This window comes from Meriones unguiculatus, chromosome 15 (assembly GCF_030254825.1).
Source record: "Meriones unguiculatus strain TT.TT164.6M chromosome 15, Bangor_MerUng_6.1, whole genome shotgun sequence".
Lineage (NCBI taxonomy): Eukaryota > Metazoa > Chordata > Mammalia > Rodentia > Muridae > Meriones > Meriones unguiculatus.
Window position 1 is genome coordinate 33719676 of NC_083362.1, and position 12693 is coordinate 33732368.

The following is a 12693-nucleotide window of genomic DNA, read 5'->3' on the forward strand; positions in this document are numbered from 1 at the left end:
AAATACAGTATTTGCAATAAAATACTACCAAATAAGACTAGCAATCAGGACCTCTGAGTCCACCTTAATATACTAAATCTTGCTGCTTTTCCTAAATCTTGCTAAGGAACATCAGGCCAGCATGAGGTAGGACACAAAGGGAAAGGTCGGCCAAAAACCTCGGTAATTAGAGGTTTTAATGCACTATGAAAAAAAAAAGAAACCAATGCAAAAATGCATGGTGAAAAAAATATCAAAATCTGAAATAAAGGCGGGACTGGTACTAAGATGTTGCTTTTGCTTCAGAATCTAAAATACCTTTGAGGGGCTCTAGCTGCTAGACTGAGTTTAGCTTATCTTGCAGTGAGCTCCCATTCAGGTGTTTATACTCCTGAAATGTCCTCAAAGTTGCTTCTCAAATCCACTTTTCTCATTAATTACCCCTCTGATTGCTCCAGCGTTTATCACTAGCTCTAGTCTGTCTGGAAAACCTATTTCCCGTCGCACTTTGAAGGCAGTCTGAATCATCTTGAATCCGTTCCAGCGCCTTCTAAACCACCGTGGGCAGGCAATCAGCACCTCTTCACAGAACTCCTCGGTTCAGATTGGCTGAGCAGCCGCTGAACTCAGCCATGGGCTTTTGGTTAGAGTGTTTATTTTTTCAAATTCTCTGGCAAGATTCAATAACCAGGATATTTTGCTATATTTTAACCACTTATTTATTTATGAAATGAAATTCGGCAAACCCAGGTCTGATTCTTTCAATGATAGCCATGGACTCTTAGAGTAGGACAGCTGCTCTTCCTGGGAAGCTCTCTCAAGCTGGCCTCCTCCTCCCTGCTTTACTCATCTACTGGGTTTGCCAGGTCCCATTAGCTCTTGGATTTTCGTCACAGTTGGTAAGCTTGGGACTGACTAAAACCCCACCTGCTGGGTCCACATTCCTGTAGTAGGTTGTTTTCTGTTTGTCCTTTGAATACTTGCTCGCAGAAGTAGCCCACCTTTCCCAGCCCACAAACTTCCCACAACCCGTGCGGCTCTCACTGCCTTGCACTTGCCAACCAGCTCTCCCGATCCCCGACACCCCCCTTCCCACTTGTCCCACGGGCTGCGGGCCTGCGGCGAAGCCCGGAGCCTTCCGCCACCGATCTTTGCCCCCGGCCAGGGCGCTGTGGCTTGCCCACAGCCGCACTGGGCATGCTCACATGCAGCGGCGGGGGCAGGTTGGCTTTGCTCGCTCGCACTCGGCGGCAGCGGGCGGGCGCAAGGCTGCAGCTGGCGCTCTGGAGCCGGGAGTTGGAGTTGCTAGGAGTTTCCCCGACCCCTCCCTCCTCGCACGCCGCAGCAGGAGCCCGCGCGGGAGCCGCTAGCAGAGAGCAGCCAGCAGCTGAGCCGGCCCAGCCTGGTCCGCAGCCCGGATCTCCGCGCGGGGCAGCCGCGGGAGAGCACTGTCTCCGGTTGGGACGCGTGCCGCTCACTAGGCACCGCCCGAGCACGAGCCAGGCTGCACGGTAGGCTCCGGGTGTGGGGAGGCCAGGCCACCCGGCGGGCGTCCAGTTGCAGCTACCGCAGCTGCCGGCTGGGATGCGCGCCTCGGGGCAGACCGAGAGGGTAGGCGCACGGAGAGCAGCGCGGGCAAGTTGTAGGGCGGCGGGAGAGGGGGCTGCACGCTTGGCGCTGCTGCTTTGTGCACTCGGAAAGGGGTCTGGGTCGCTGCTGCTCCCCTAACCCAGGACCGGGAGTTCTAGCAATAATTGGCCAGAGTCTAGGAGGGCAGATTTCTCCCAGAAAGTTGGTGGTGGAACCCTTAGGTCTGCACTGTCGGCTTGGCAGAACGGCCCCCAAAGGATCTGCTTGGAGAACTTAGTGGGTCGCTGCGCCCCTAGCCGGTGCTCTCTCCGCTGAAATCAGCGAATCACCCCAATGTATGAATGCTGGCATCTTCTAGGAAGATCATTGCTGCCCAAACTGAGGCGGGTACTTCTCACGGGGTTCGCTTCCGCCCCCTGTGATTTTTTTCCCCTTGCCCCCAACCCAAAAAATGGTCAGGGGCTTGGCCAAAGCCTTGGGCTGCAAAGTCTCTTTCAGAAAGCTCCAGAATCCGGCTCACCCATAAGGCGGAGTAGATGGATAGCTTGCATTTCTCCCTGACTTTTCCCAGGTTTACACCATCACAGACCCCAGGACCCAAAGGCCAGTTAGAGAGTTTAGAATGGCGCCCAGTTCTGTAGTACATGGGAGCTTGTTTGCCTTGAACTTCCTAACAGCCCGCTCCTGTTTTTCATTCATCAACCCGGACTTTGTGGGAAGAAACAGCCCGGGCAGAGGAACGTCTGTTTCTTTACTCTGTCTCCTAAGGTCTCTGGGAGACACCAAGGCCCTGGAAGTGCCAGTATGTATATTGCAAGGATCTGGAGGATGTCCACGTTCCCCCTGGCTTCACTCTTTCACTTCTTGTTTTGAGTTTTCGGGTTTTGCCTCCACACCAGTCAGAGCGGAGTTGTCATAACAGGGTGGGGTGAGGGGGGCAGGGCTGAGGTGTGTGGAGGAGCTTCGCTCTGCTTGTGTGTGGTTTGCCTTGCCTAGGAGGCTGATATGGGAAGAAAATGATTGTGCAGGCTAGAAATATGCTTCTCACTCTTCTCTTTCCTTTCCTTCTTTTTTTCTTTTCTCCTTTCATCTCTTTTGGCTGAACACCTTGGTTGCTGGGTCTGTGTGTGGAGTTTTTTGAAGGAACTCTCACTCCGATGAAGTGCCGGTATTTTAGAAGCTCACCATTTCTGCTGTGTGTTTTTCTCTTGCGTTTTTCTTGGGGATTGTGCATTTGGGGAAGATTTGCAGCTGTAGGGACCCCATGGTACAGTTATATTACACAGATTCTAGGGTCAGACAGACCTGAGCTCAAGTTTTCCCTGGTGACAGGCCCTGTGGACAAGGTATTAGCCTCTTGGAATTTCAGTTGTTTGCTTATTTTGCTTTTCTAATAAATGGGAGATGATGGTGACCCTATCTCCAATTCCACTGTGAGACGTGAATGACATAATGAAAATGAAGAGAGCTAAGAAAACATAAAGAAGTGTCTATGGCTTAGGTTTTGTCTTGGTGCACTGCACCCAGTTTTTAAAAGTCTCTTATTGTTGATTATAACAAAGAGCCAAGTCTCCCCCCACCCCTTTACTACGCAGTCCTCACTACAAGGTTTCCTTGCTGAAATCTGTGGAAACAGCTAGTTACACACACCTGCACAGCTTCTCTTGATTCTGTGGGTTGGAAACCCCTCTTTTCTGTCTGAGGGAGGCAGTGCAGTGTAATGGAGGAGATCACTGAACCTGCCTTAGCATCCTTCACAGTTCTGGGCCCCAGAATTGTCTGAGTCAGCAAGACTTTCCTTTGTGATCTCAGGATGATGAGGAAATCAGCAAGTCTGCGACGCAGCTCCTACTTGGCTTCTGATGGTGACCTTGAACTAAGGACTCAATTCCTCGTTGGTGAAATTAGTGTGTGAGATTAAAAACCCACTTAAGAGGCAAGGACAGGAGAGATTACATGCCAACCAGTTAACTAAGATTTAATGAGGCTCCCAAGTGTCCCCAGAAATACACCTGGAGCGTAGAGCAGAGATTTTCAAATGTGAACATGAGGCCTTGCTGGCTTTCTCTGCCAGTCTCTGATTCTCTAAGTTTAGAGCAGAGCTACAGCAGCTTGTACTTGTAACTAGATTCAGATGGTACTAAGGCTGCTCCTCAGGCCTTGGCTATAGAATCACCCATTTGTATAGGGGGAGAAAGAGATGAGGGCTGTTCCAAATTATCAGGATTTTAGTTCTTTGTAGTGGAGACAGGGTTTCTTCCAGGAGCTTTAGGAAGTTGCTTTAAGTGTTTTAAACTCCAGGACGTGTGGCAGCTTCCCTTGCCTAGTTTTAACAATTCTACTTCCTTTTCAAATGGATAATTTTACAGAAAGATAAGACTGCTCTTTTCAATTGAGTAATTTTACAGCAGAAAGAATGCCCTTTCTTACTTTCAAGTCCTTAGTCTCTAGAGACTTGGTAGACATGGTGATCATTCTTTGGTAGAGAGAAGTTGGCGATCTTTATATATGTGTGCTGGTTATCAACTTGACACAAACTAGTTACCTGAGAAGAGGGACCCTCACCTGAGGAATTAATCCTCTTGTCCTGTAGGCAAATCTGTGGGACATCCTTTAGCTTATGATTGACGTGGGAGGGCCCAGCTCACTGTGGATGGTGGCACCCTGTCTAGATAGTCCTAGCTTCTTTAAGTAAGCAAGTAGAACAAGCCACAGTGAGCAAGCCAGTAAGCAGTGTTCCTCCATGGATCATGCCTGTGTTTCTGCTGGAGTTCCTGCACAGACTTCCCTCAATGATGAACTATGATTGGGACATGTAAACCAAATAAATCCTTTTTTCCTCAAGTTGCTTTTGGTTGTGATGTTTATCACACAACAGAAAATAAACTAATACAATGGGTTAAGTCCAACAAGTATTTTATTTCCTTTTTTGAGGCTCTTGGATGTTTGTGGAAAGTTTGCACATGGCCTTGATGGCTGGAACTGTGTGGTATTGGGGCAGGTAAAAATCATCTGTAAGCACATTTAAGATGGGTTTTTAGTAATGTTTCCTCTGGAAGTGTGGAGTGCACCTGATGCCAGTTGACCCATGGTGGTCATACTTAACCAAGGCCTTCCACACCTTTTGGAGGCCTTGGCAGTGACCTATGGCATTCTGCAGTAGCTATGCATCATGAGCAGGGGTGACAGGGTAAAATAGCGTTTAGCATTGTGTAGACTCAATTTGAAGCCTGTTCCCTTGTTTCCCACACTACAGAGGAACCTGTGCAGAGAGATCTTACTATGACTTGCTGTGACCTAGATTGTTGTCTTGCATTTTAACTACTTTGTATCAGGAAGTCACCAGGAGCCTGCTTGAAGCAGGAGTGCTCCTGAGGAAGGAATAGTGTTTATATAATGCAGCACCCAAACATGGATCTATGAGGTCAGTCAACACTTTCACTACTTAGGTTGCTCTGCGGAAAGAAATCCGGCTCACCCACAGACTTTATCTCAGCTTTCCATTTGTGCTTTGTTTTAGCAATAAAATGATTAACAGTGGGAAAACTTACCAGTAAATCGGAAGCCTATTCAAAAACTCAAGTGTACCACTTAATGTTTTAGAAGATAAAACAGAAGGCCTAAGCCTCCCTTCCTGACTGGAAGCAACACTTGGTGAAGGACCAGTTGCCGTGCTTAAGATTTGGTAGTTCTTTTAGATGGTTTCTCCCACTTAGCAGGAACATTTCTGTTTTGAAACCCCTCCCCATAACTTGATGTGTATATTTTGGCTGTTACCCTTACTTTTTGCTGTTTTGTCTTGTCCGCTCCCCTCCCCCTCTTCACCTTCTTGTCACTGCCTGTTTACTTTTCTCAGCAGTAACTCCCTGGTGTCTTTGTTCCCTTCTTAAGTCTATTGTAGGACAATAATTATCATATTTCATTTCTCCTTGGTTGTCACTATTGGCATTGGGTCACAGAGAGTCAAAACCCAGTCCAGAAGCACCATTCTCAGACTTCCTGAGACTGCTTTTAAACAAAGAATCCCGGTGACGATGCACTAGCTCAACTAAAATATATATATATATATATATATATATATATATATATATATATATATTTGTTTATTTGTTTTTTTACGTTAACATTTAACAGTTTCACGAAACTAGGCAGCTTAAAACATGATGAGCCCATATATACTTTGCTTTCTTTTAGTGTTGCCTGCTTTAAAAGTGTCCACCAGTGGGTGACATTAGAAAACAAAGCAAGTGTACTTTGTTTCCCACATATAAACTGGTTTCTTCTCACTGGTGTCCAGCTGATAGAACTAAGCAGCAACTGGATTAGCTCAGCAATTCTGAATGTGTTGGAATGGATGTTAATAGGTGTGCTCCCATAAAGGACAAATCAATTTGGGGAGCACTGCCTATTTTCCTCTCACATGGAGACTCCCAACATGTGCACCATCACATCGAAGAAATTGCGATGTACTCCACTGAGCACTCTCAGCAAATACTCATTCATATTTATTCTAGTCAGAATTTCCCAGAACACAGAACATTGTTGAGGTTGTGTGTGTATCTTTGAGGATGTATTACCTAACTAGGATGTGCCAATAATTGTAATATGATATGTAATACTATTATGGATGAGGTGGTTTGTTAGTGACTGGTTAATGAACTCCATAAATGATGATTAGTTGATATTGTAGAGAGAGAATGTTAGGCTACGGTAGCTAAGAAAGTCTCCATGAAGGGGAGGAGATATGATAGTGTGCGTGGTGGAACCCTACTCTCCTGCAGATGCAGAGCATTTTAGGTTGGTGGTATGATACTGCAGGACTGTGGAGACTAGCAGTTGTGTCTGTGTAGATGATTTTCAAGGCACATGAGACAAAAGTTGGTGCCTTGCTTAGTGAGAGACTTAAGATTCTGTGGTGGTAGTCCAAAAACCAGTTGCAAGCCTTTTCAATTCTGTAAATTCACTAAGATTACAGGTAGGTTCTGAGAGTGGCAGGAAAGATGTTTGTGGGCATTAGGAGGCAAAACCCTCAGAGAGATTGCAAAGGGGAGGACTGGGTCAGAGAGGGAGTGTAGGAATTATTGATAAGCCAGAGTCATCTTTGCACAGTGGAACTGGTGTAGCAGCTCCATTGAAGGACGCTGGATGATAAGAACTTTCCAGCAAGAGTAGATAGAGGATTTGCACAGATATTTCTTTGAAGAAAAATGTGAAATTTTGTTCAGTAATATTAGTCTGCAAGGAAATGTAAATCAAAACCACAAGGAGATACTTCCCATTCATCAGTATGGTAGTGACCAAAAAGACACTTAGGGAGAAACTGATCCTTCTTGTAAAGTAATCGTAGAAGCTAAACTATGCAGTCAGTTTGGAAAATAGCTAGATGGTCCCTCAACATGTTAAATATTGGCTACATAAAGAAGAATCCCACTTCTAAGTATATTCCCAAAGGAAGTGAAAGCATGTTGGAATAAACACTTGTGAGTGAATATTCATAGCAACATTAGTCATAGAACTCAAAAATGAAAAGAACCCTGCTCCATCAACTCCTGGATAAATGAAACATAGTATATCTATATTGTGGAAAACAATTTAGCCACAAAAATGCATGCTATAGCACAGAGGAGCCTTGAGCCTACTGGGTGAAGAAAAGCAGGACACAGGAGTCACATGTTGTATGATTTCTTTATGAAATATCCAGAAAAGAAAAGATAGGGTGTTTGAAATCAGAGAGTGAAACACAAAGTGACTTTGGTAAACATGGATTTTCTTTGGGGGCTGGTGTAATGTTTTAGAATTAGATGGTGATGATTATATAACTTCTGAAAATTATTGAGTTATCTACTTTAAGAGAGTAATTTTTGTGGTATATTAATTACAGCTTAATAAAAAAATACATGAAAAAGTATATGGTAGCCCAAGAGTTTTAAAAGTGGCCTAAACAGTCAGTTATAGTTTCAGGTCAGCTTATGCTCCTAGAAAAAAAAAAAACATCTTGGCTTATTCAATTTTCCTTGTTTGTGGGTGTGCTAAGGTTCTCTGTGAACTTTCATTAAACTTCTTTTCCCCTGAGTTGAAAAGATTTTGTCCCTTTATCTCTGGGCTAGGGTTGGTCAGGGTCTTGTGGTCTTCTTGTGTCTTCCGGTTTCTAGGTTCCCCTCCTGAAACAAATTTGGGCTTCCAGATCCTGAGCCAGCAAGGGCTCTAATGGCCTGGCAGCTTTTGCTGAGCTTCTTCCTTTGTGTTTGACTGTGGTAGACATTTAGGGTCATTTACTGCTTCCTGGAATTCTCTTAAGATTGCCCTCTTTGTTTTAAGTCTAACTGTATTCAGACCTTCATGTGCTAATTGGTATAGTGTGAACGAGCATCAGTGTGTCTGGGCGAAGAGTCATGCATGATGCTAAGCATGTTTAACACTCCTGGGACTGAGGCAATTGCCCTGCGGGTGGATACCTTCTTTCTGCTGTATCGGTGCTCAGCAGAATGTTGGAAGTGGCCTGGGATCTTGGAATGCTGACTCCCGCTCAGCCAGCTACTATGGCACTTGAGATTCTGCAGTTCTAACCAACCTGGGGTTGATGCAGATGCTGTTATCCTCATGTGTCACACTTAAAGAGAATGCACTGCAGAGAAGGCAGCTTTGGGATTGGGTGGAGCAGAATGTGAAATGTGGCTCCATCATCTGTTTGCTATGGGACTTTGGCAACTTAATTACCACGTGGGCCAGTTTTCTTTCCACACCAGGGTAAGAAATGTCTCAGAATAGCAATGCTGTTTGCCTTTTCCTTTCCCTATGTTGAAAGCTAAATTGAAACCAAACCAAACCAACCAAACAAACAAAAAACCCAAAACAGCAAAAACAACAAACTATGTATATGAAAGTACAAGGGTTTTACTTGTGTGCATAGGTTGGCATGGAAAATGGTTTATGAAATTAAATCATAATTCTCAGGGAAGATTTTTCTGTTTATATTACCATAGTTTTGGTGAGGTTTCTCTCAGCTGAGTCTGGGTCATTTTAAATCTACTTTTGTGAGTAGTTTCTTGCTGAGCAGAAGGCTATTCCTGTCAGCTGTCAGTTGGTGCCACAGTTCCTGGGTGAGATGGAATCTGTCTATCCTTGTCTAGCTGGGCTCATGCCTTCTCTTACTGACTTTAATCCCTGAAGCAAGTGAGACAAACTAAAGGGAACAAATCGCACACAGGTATGCAGTCCTAGTAGAAATTTCTGGGGTTAAGATTGCAAATATTTGCTTTCCAGTGGCCTTGAGAAAAATCTGGCAACTTTGCCAACTTCGGGCCAAGTAGTGAGCAACTGAAGCGAGAGTGGGGATTGATACCCCTCAGTGACTGGAGCTCTTCTGCCTGGAGTCTGTGCTGGGTGCTGTTCAGTTTCAGCTTCCTGTGTGGTGAATTGACTAAGAATGATACCTTCTTCTGGCTGCCCACATGAGCTAACCCAGCAGTTACAAGTGATCTGGGATTGTTGATTTTTTGTTCTGTTTCTATCACCTTTATTATGTGTAACAGAAGGGAGTAGGAAATTATGTTTATCTTTCAATCTCCAGAGCCTTCTTGCTTTTTTTGGGGGGGGTGGGGGGCAGGATATAAGTACAGTCTTTAAGACAACAGTCAGTAAATCTAACCAGTTTCCAGTTGTCACAGCCTGAGAGTCACTGCTTTTGTACAGGTGATAAATGGATCCCATGACACCGTGTCCCCCACTCTGGCTGAACTCTTGAAAGTGGAAAGTATTCAGATACATGCCCTATTTGAGTTCCTATACTGACTTCTTTCAACGATGGACTTAGAAGTGTAAGCCAAACTTTCCCAATTTGCTTTTGGTCATGGTTTTTTTTATTACAACAATAGAAACCATAACTAAAACAAGTTTATACTAGGACAGTCGAGGTCAGTTGTGACAGACTTATTGTTTTGGGGAAGATTGTAGAAGGACTTTGTGTTTTGGGCTAGAAAACCATTGTGTTGAGAGTTCAGTGTACTGTTCTGTAGGAGCTTGGAAGATAAGATTATTGAGAGCAGTTCAGGCAATGAAAAACTGGCCTGCAAAATTTCAGAGGGGAAGAAGCAAAGACTCTACCTTTGTGTGAAGAATCTGTGGTGTCTGGTCAGCTGGAGTGGAAGAATTGGCTTTGATTAACAAGAGACCAGAACCACTAAAGTAAAACCTTTGCTTTGCTCAGACAATGGATGCTGATCAGCCAGGGCAAGAAATGGCTGTGATTAAGAGGAGGCCAGGATCGTTGAGGTGAAATTTTCTTCAGAGTTAGCACACATAAGCCCTGTTCCCGAAGTGGCCAACATTGTACTCTGCTGGCAGCTGAACTCGGTAGTGTGAGAGTCACCCATGTGGTATTGGTTCTGAAGGTGTGAAAGGGTCATGGAAAGCAGCTGAGGCACATGTGGCGGGACCGTAGTGCCTGAAGGGAGCCAAGGAGAGGCTGCTGGTGAAAGTGAAGTGCAGTTACAGCGGAGACTCCAGCACTTTAGAGATGCCAGTACAGTGGGGTGAACACCACCAACAGCAGCAGTGGTAGAGCCAGCTGGAGTCTAGAAGACGGACCGTGTGTGCTGCATAGGGTGGATCCAAAGAGGTGACACGAGCCGTTTGGAGGAGCTCAGGAGATCCTGAGTGAATCCTAGATATTTAAAAATTGAGTTATTTATACTTTCAGAGGTTGGTTTTGCTTTGTGGATATTATAATTGTGCCCTGGTTCATTCATCCTGAAGTAAATTATTTAAGTTTGATTTTATAGGAATCCAGAGTTGAGAGATTTTAAAAGACTTTGGATTTTAAAAGAGACTGACTAGGGATGGTGGGATGGGTCAGAGGTTAAGAGCTCTTCTAGAGGTCCTGAGTTCAATTCCCAGCAACCATATGGTTTCTCATAACCATCTATAGTGAGATCTAGTGCCTTACTATGGCCTTCAGGCACATATGGAGGCAAAATATTGCATATACAATAAATAAATCTTAAAAAAAGAGATTATTTTAGAATTTTAAGTGTTTGAATTTAAGACTGTGGGATTTTCAATATTTAGAATGTTTATATTGTAATGTTAATATTAATGTGTTTGGATTTTTATTTTATGTACATTGGTGTTTTTACTACATATATGCCTGTGTGAGGGTTTCAGAAAACCTGGACTACGGGTAATAGTCAGTTGTAAGCTGCCATGTAGGTGCTGGGAATTGAGCTCTGCTTTCAATGTATTTTCTTATAGACAGTCGGCTGCCCTGAAATAGAAAGGGCCAGAGACAACAGAGTGCACCTGAGTATTGTAGGCTCTCATTCCTCTTGGACTCCTGAGCGCAGGGTCTGCTGGAATACTGCTGGAAGGGAGAGAGAAGGAAGTCACCCGTTCTCAGCTGCTCAGTGGCAGCTCAGGAGCCTGCAGAGTTCTTTGGAGGCTCCTCAGCATCAAGGCAGAAGCCGTGATATTTCTTTGCCACAGCTTTAATCTCAATAGCCTTGCTTTTCAGAGATGACCTGTGGATTACAAGATATTCACAATTTCTATTAGGATTAGGATTTTATTTCATTCCATTCATTTTCCATGAATAGAACAAAGCACATGAAAAAAAATGCAGACATTTTTATGAAAATTTCCTCCAATAAAGGATTCTTTCTTTCTCTCTCTCTTTCTCTCTTTCTCTCTTTCTTTCTTTCTTTCTTTCTTTCTTTCTTTCTTTCTTTCTTTCTTTCTTTCTTTTTCTCTTTCTTTCTTTCTTTCTTTCTCTCTTTCTTTCTTTCTAGACAGGGTTTTTCTGTGTAGCCCTGGCTGTCCTGGAACTCCCTCTATAGACCAGGCTGGCATCAGAGGCAGATTCACCTGCCTCTGCTTCTTGAGTGCTGGGGTTAAAGTTGTGTTCCGCCATCACCTGGCCGAGAGATTTGTTTTCATATTACATTTAACTCCTGTAGAGGATTCGGGAGGGGTTCGAAGAGGTGGGTGTTACTAATTCATAGCGATGTTGTCCCCCACTGGCTGTGACTACCTGGCATGGGTATCTAGACCGCTTTCTTTAGGATTACATTATCTCATGTGTATACATGTGTACATAGCAGAACTGGAGTGGCTGGCAGATGCCTTAACTTATTATTCACCTCCTGCCAAAAGAAAAATGTGCAAATAGTGCTTTGTATTTTGAATGTAACAGTGCACTGAGGAAACACAAGGTATATTTTGTGGTAGGTTTAGTAAGGCCCTCCCACATCCTTATTCTCTGAGAGAGATGTCGGTCAGGTCCAACTGATGGCCTTGGATGAGTACAGTAAACACTGTTTCCCTGTGCTTTGGTTGTGTTAACTATATAGCCACAGTTATCTACAGTTCTCTGGCAAGTGTTTAAGTTCTTGGTTTGGGAATAAAGACCTCACTTCAGTCACTGTAATATTAATTACAAGCAGGCATTAAGGACATTTTATGGATTCCTTGAATTCTCTTATTTATATACTTACTTTACAAAATTAGAAAAGAAGACAAAGAGTTTGTCCTTTTGTTCTTGCTTCATTTAGAACCAAGAGCAGGGTGACTGCTGAAACCCTTGACTACTGAATGAGCAATAATAATGAGCAAATGCTGAGTGTTGTCAGAACCTGCAACCGTCACCCCAGGAGCTGCCTATCAAGTCAGATCAGACACTTAGCAATTGGAGCTACATTTCTAAGAGAAACCACCACATTTTAAGTAGGCCTAGCTTATGTAAGGCATGGGAGAATGAATTACAGCAGGTATTGAGCAGACCCTAGAACAGGGAGGGGGCAGACAGCTGATTTCATTTAGGATTGGAGGGGTTTCTGTAGAAAGATGCCGTGTTTGCTCGGTGTGAAGTGGCAGTCGGTATGCCAGTTAGTGTAGTTGGAGAAAAATCCTGTGTAACCCCAAAGGCAGAGAGAGCTGTGCTGTGAATCTCAGGAAACATGCAAAGCTATTTAGAGTCTCCAGCACTTAATCTCTGTTTTTCTATTCATATAAAATCCAGCTTGTTCCATCTTTAAGATGAGTCTAATAACAACAGTGCCCGTAGGTGTTCACTGGAGTTATATTTAAAAATTTATATGAATTAAAGATGATCTTTAATCTTCACTAACTCTT

General features: G+C 44.0%; 1 protein-coding gene across 3 annotated transcripts in view; it reads left to right on the forward strand.

The window, feature by feature from the left end:
- The first annotated feature begins 748 nt into the window (after positions 1-748).
- Stxbp6 (syntaxin binding protein 6) overlaps positions 749-12693 on the forward strand; it is a 247991-nt gene continuing 236046 nt past the window's right edge. Inside the window, exon 1 of one of the 3 annotated variants that reach the window (XM_060368316.1) lies at positions 749-878. The gene's annotated coding sequence lies outside the window, so the exon portion shown is untranslated. Of the gene's footprint in view, positions 879-1186; positions 1491-12693 lie in introns of those variants that run through there. The other 2 variants (XM_060368317.1, XM_021652412.2) reach the window with 2 other exon arrangements.